General features: G+C 43.6%; 1 long non-coding RNA gene across 1 annotated transcript in view; it reads right to left on the bottom strand.

Moving 5' to 3' along the window:
* Positions 1-5492, bottom strand: part of LOC105854000 — a 13300-nt gene that overhangs the window by 7068 nt on the left and 740 nt on the right. The window lies entirely within an intron of this gene.

Here is a 5492-nt window from a genome sequence, read left to right as displayed (position 1 = left end):
GTGTGGAAAAGCAGAACTGCAAGTCAGGCCAAACCTGTCCCGCCTATTCCCTCTGGAGTTTCTAGTTAGAGCTGCAAAGCCTAAGCTCACCTGCTCTTGCCCATCCGGGTCCTCCAATGGAGTGTTCCCTCCTTCTTAATATACGGACAACCCAGACCTATTCCTTCTAAAGAGATGGAGAGACACCTGTCCTGGAGGACATGATTAGGTCCCCAAAACTGAAGTGGAGCTCAGCTCTAGCCCTATCCTCTTGCTGCAACCCTCACTCATGTCCTTTCGGGTGATGTTGGGAATATTTTCAGGGGGTCTCTCAGTCACCTCCTTTGATTCCTTTGACGGGCCCAATAATAAAGTAACAGGAGCAAGCTGAGCAAGAAAAGAGACAAATTTAATTTGTGAGCCTGGAGATCCATAAAATATGGAATTTACTGATGACCACAGACCTAGTTTATATAGCTTTCAGACTAAGAAGTAATAAACCTGTGAAGAGGATGAAGACATTCTTGGAGCAGTTAATTTAGTGAGCTAAGCAGAGCTTGTTTACACAGCTTCCCACCCCTGCCTCTGAGGATAAGGGCGTCTTTCTATCTCTGGAGAGGGAGGGGATCCGTTTACATAGATTTATTTCCTGCTTTCAGAGGGGACTAGAAGGAGGAGGGTCAAAGAAAATTGCTGCTTTTAGAAAAAAGAGAGTTTTAGGATCTCATTCATTTATCAACTTGTTTTAAAATTCAAAATCAATATGCCACTTTAGTGCACCTTAGGGTAGCCTGATCTGGGACCTAACAGTGGGCAGTTCTCCAGAGGGGTGCTCCTTCTCACTCTCATAAGGGCCCCTCTCCAGTTGCTGCCACTGGCCACCCCTACCTCACTTGGCCAGGACCTTCTTCCCCCTCTCCCTCCCCCCAGCTGTTCTAAGCAGGGGCCTCCAGTGCAACCTCTGGTTCCCAGTGCTGGCACCAACCAGCAGTTATTTCACCCCTGTGTGTGCATCTGTTTTCTTCTGTTAGAAGGGGCTAGCAAGTGGTTCCAGGGGCATCGTTGGGGAGATGAATTATGGGTATTTTTTTCCTTGGTAATGAGCAAACATTATTAATAAGACAAGAACATTTTTCTTTGGTAATGAGCAAACATTATTAATAAGACAAGAAATAATAATTGTTTTAACATTCTCTTAAGACAGTAGTCACAAAGAACGAGGTGGATAAAAAAGGATTGTCCCTAGGAAGAAAATGAAAGTGGTTATGAAACATAGCAGAAGAATACCAGCTTTGCTTGTGATGATAGAAATGCAAATTAAACTTACATTGGGTTATCATTTCTTAGCTATCATACTGGCCAGAATCCAGGTTTGACAGCCTGTTCTGTTGGGAAGGCTGGAGCATACAGGCTTTCTCAGCCATGCCACGTGTAAATGTAAATAGCCCCTATGGAGGGGAATAGGTAATAGCTAGTAAAATTAACGCGCATTTGTTTGCCCTTTGACCCACCACAAAAAGATGTAAAAACAAACTATTACATTATTCATTTAAAAAAAAATACCAAACATGCCCTCCCTGGTGGCTCACAGGGGTAGTGGACAGTGCTGCAAGCTAGCTGCATTCACTTGAGCAGGTTTCATCTCCAGCCCTGGAGGTGATGTTTGGCAAAGCAGATCTTTCCTGAACCACCAGCTGCTCCCCTCAGCAGTGTATTTCAGTCAGTCGGCCTGTTCTGTTCCCTACTCTGTCTCTAGTGAGTCCTCTCACAGCCCCTGCACCTCTGGCTTGGTCTCCAGTTCTGTATGCATAAATAAATAAAATCTTTAAAAAAAACCCAAACTACCCATCAATACATGCTTAAGGTTGTTCACTGAAACTATTGTGATAGCAAAAGTCTGGAAACAGGCCCACGTCCATCAGAAGGACTAGACTGTTTGAAGAAGCCTCATAATGGAGCATTCTGAGACTGCAAAAAGAAGGAAGGGTATCTTGACAGACATACAATTGCATAAGAGATCGCTAGGGTGGACTGTAACGTGAATAAAGCAAGGAGGGCATCCAGAATTGGTAAAGCTGTAGAGACAGAAAATAGATTAGTGGTTCCCTTGAACTGTGGGGTAGATGGTGGAGGGGGAGGGAGAGCTCATGGTATGGGATTTCTCTTTTTGGGCAATGAAAATGTTCTAAAATTTAGTGATGATCACATAATACTAAAAACAATAGTAACACCATGGAACACTGATAAACATACTGACCAGTAAAAAAACATTGAACGCTTAAATAGGTGAATTGTCTTGTATGTGATGTATCTCAGTAAGCTTAGCAATGCAAAAAAAAAAAAAAAAGGTAAGGTGGAAAAATTGTGTGTAGCATGCTACTACAGAACGGGGAGAAGAAACTAAATGTGTTATATACAGCATCGAAACTCCTGGGAAGCTTCTTTGGTCTTTTGAACAAAAAGCAAATCTTAGATAAAACTCCTAGGGCATAAGGACCCATGGACAATTTCCTAACATTATTGACACAGGTTTTGCTTAATGCATAACTATATGGCTTCCTCTTAATTTACCCTTTTCTTAAGCAATCAATAACTAGTCTCTTCTAGTCTTAATTGACCTTTTCTTAAAACAAACACTAGCTACTCTCTGCTAGCCTTAAGTTAGCCATTAGCTTTTCTTTAGACTATCACTGATGAGTCTGTTAACACAATTTATTCCTTCCCTAGGACTCCTAAATCCCTTACTAACAGCTCATCTTTTCCCAAACCCCTTATCCTTTGACGTCATAGTTAAACATCTGTATACATGAAAGGAATCACAAAGATATATAGTTTAGTATGCCATAAAGTGTCAGGAAGAGGATGCATTGTTTCCCTCTTCCTTTAGAACTTTGATGTTGATTTCTTATTAACTTACCTGATGCATTATTGTACCTAACTCTTGCTAAACAGTATAAACAAAGACCTGCAAAAAAAAATGAGCAGGAAGACTTACACCCAACTCCGACTCCTGTGTCTTCCTGGTGCCCGCTCCCCTTCCCCCTTTCTAGGAATCTCCACTCGCTGGACTCTGCTCCCACCTAAATGCCCTGCCCTCTGACAGCCTATAATTGGGGCCATCTCCAACACTATGCCATGTGGATCAGCTCCTTGGCTGGGGATTGAACTCAGGAAGCAGTGACTGGCAATAGCTCAATAGTGCTGTACCACGAGGGAGGCCCTGGGTTGTGTTTTTAAGGGGTTCCACTTACAGAGATCTGCATAGACATTTATGTAGAAAACAGTTATGAATTTGCTTCAAAATGTAACTCAAGAGGAAGTGGGCATCAGCCTTGGGTTGTTAATTGTTCATTTACCCTCCCTCTCTGCTTTGTGACTTAATAGTGAACATAGGTACTTAAAGGGCAGTGAGGGGAGACAGATAATCAGAAATAAGTAAGCAAATAAATATTCACTTGGCATGTTCAGAAGTATTAAACTGTGACTTTTCATAGCCTCTGAAGAAGGCACCTGGCGGCCTGTGGGCACCCCAAAGGGCTGTTGAGGTGCCGGGGGAAATTCTAGTGGTAGGAGGGGGTGAGCATCAAAATTACCTTATGTCAAAAATCAGGCTGGATAAAGGACAGAGTCTGGCTGAGAGTCTGGTTGAGAGTCTGGTTGAGGGAGAAAGAGGCAGTGGGAACACGGGAGGCAAGGTGGAGGCCTTTTTAGGATGAGTGGACCTGAAGGGGAAAGAGATGCCGAAATAGGGTTTTTAGCAAGTTTTATTATGTCTGAACTTTCCTGAATTCCTTGCCACTATAAAGTAGCGGAGAAGTGGACTCCAAGTGGGAACAGGTGGCTGCTATTGGGTCAAGAATTATAAATTGTGACCTTGCTGTGAGAGGGGTGTGGGAGGGGTGGCACAATTAACAATGGGAAATTGATATCCGGGCCAGTCTGGACATTGACAAGGATCCAGTCAAGGACAAAGGGTGGGAAAGGTTCTCCAAGCTGAAGAGAAGGGCAGGAGCAAAGGCCCTGAGGTAGGGCAAAGGAAATTTTATTCTGCTGTGGGAACTTTTTTACTAGATTAAGTTGATCTTATTTTACTCTTGTGCTCCCTAAGGATTAAAAAAGAAGACGACATTTAGAACGACATGCATCATTACTAAGCTACAAAGTGAATTGGCCAGAGTGACACACAGAGCTTATAAATGACTACAGTTGGCATTATCCTGGAAGATCACTGGCATTAGAAACACAAGGCCTTAGCCTATGACTCATTCTCTCTGCTTGCCAGTTTTCTTCCTGGAAATGAGATTGATAACAGCATCCATTTCACTGGCAGGTTGGAAAGAGGACATAAGATAATGCTGTTAAAGGACTGGTACCATGGCTGATACACAGCTGGTGCACAGTAAAAGCAGCTCTGCGATCACACCTGCTTGGAGACAACAGACGAGTTCTGTGGGAAATGGCCTGCAATGAAGCCCAGAGTCGGGCTTCTCAAATTTTCATGTGCACAGGAATAACAGAGGTCTTGTCGAAATGTGATCTTGTTCTGACTCAGTAGGTCTGAGGTGGGGCTCGGAATTCTGTCTTTCTAACAGATGACATACGTCATCCAGATAAAAAAGGAGGTGAAGTCAGCTAGGGAAACTATGAAACAAGTCAGTCTTGGGGGCCCTCCTTGGTAGTCTAGGGGCTAAGTCTAAGAGCTATAGCTAGTACTGTCTGAGTTCAACCCCTGCCCAACGAGCTGACCCACATGGTGCAGCAGACCATCTCCGCCTGCTGCTCTCCTCAGTGGTGTATCAATAAATCCACCTGTTCTACTCCCTATTCTTATCTCTGGTGAATTCTCTCACCCCTGCCCACACACCTCTGGCCTGTACCCCAGATCTTCTATGCAGAAATTAAAAAAAACAAAACAAAACAAGTGATTCTTTTTTTGGAAAGAAAAAGAGGCAAAGCAAAAAATACTTTATATGAAGTAAGACCGGGAGGATGAACTTGTAGAGGAATCTGCCATCAACCAGTGCTGGGGAACCCTCAACCCCCTAGAAGTGCCCCCTTCCATGTCCAGCCACAGCTTTCAGGCTTGATTGGCCCAACAATACCACCCCCAAGCAGTCCATTTTACAAATGAGGAGACTGAGGCCCACCGAGGAGAAAAGACGGGCCAAATAATTGTTGTGTCCACCAACAAAGCCTTCCTGAAAGGCTGAAAGCTACAGAAGTGCTGTGAAGTTGAACTTGAAGGATAGGAAGGAGTTGGAAAGAATGGGCCATCTTGGTCAAGACTGAAATGGCAGTGTGGTGCGGTGAATGTAAAGCCGGCCTTTGACACTTGTTCATTGCTATGACCTCAATAAGTCATTGGACTTCTAAGCCTCCATTCCTCCCTGATTAAGTGGAGATGACAATATCAATTTTGCAGAATTGTGGGGATTGAAAGATCATAAATTAAAAAACCCCTGGCCAGAATATGGAAGCACTGATGGCTGAGGAGCCTTCTTTTTTTTTTTTTT

This window comes from Condylura cristata, unplaced genomic scaffold (assembly GCF_000260355.1).
Source record: "Condylura cristata isolate star-nosed mole 26May11 unplaced genomic scaffold, ConCri1.0 scaffold00023, whole genome shotgun sequence".
NCBI classification, from domain to species: domain Eukaryota; kingdom Metazoa; phylum Chordata; class Mammalia; order Eulipotyphla; family Talpidae; genus Condylura; species Condylura cristata.
This window is presented reverse-complemented; position numbering and strand designations above follow the sequence as displayed.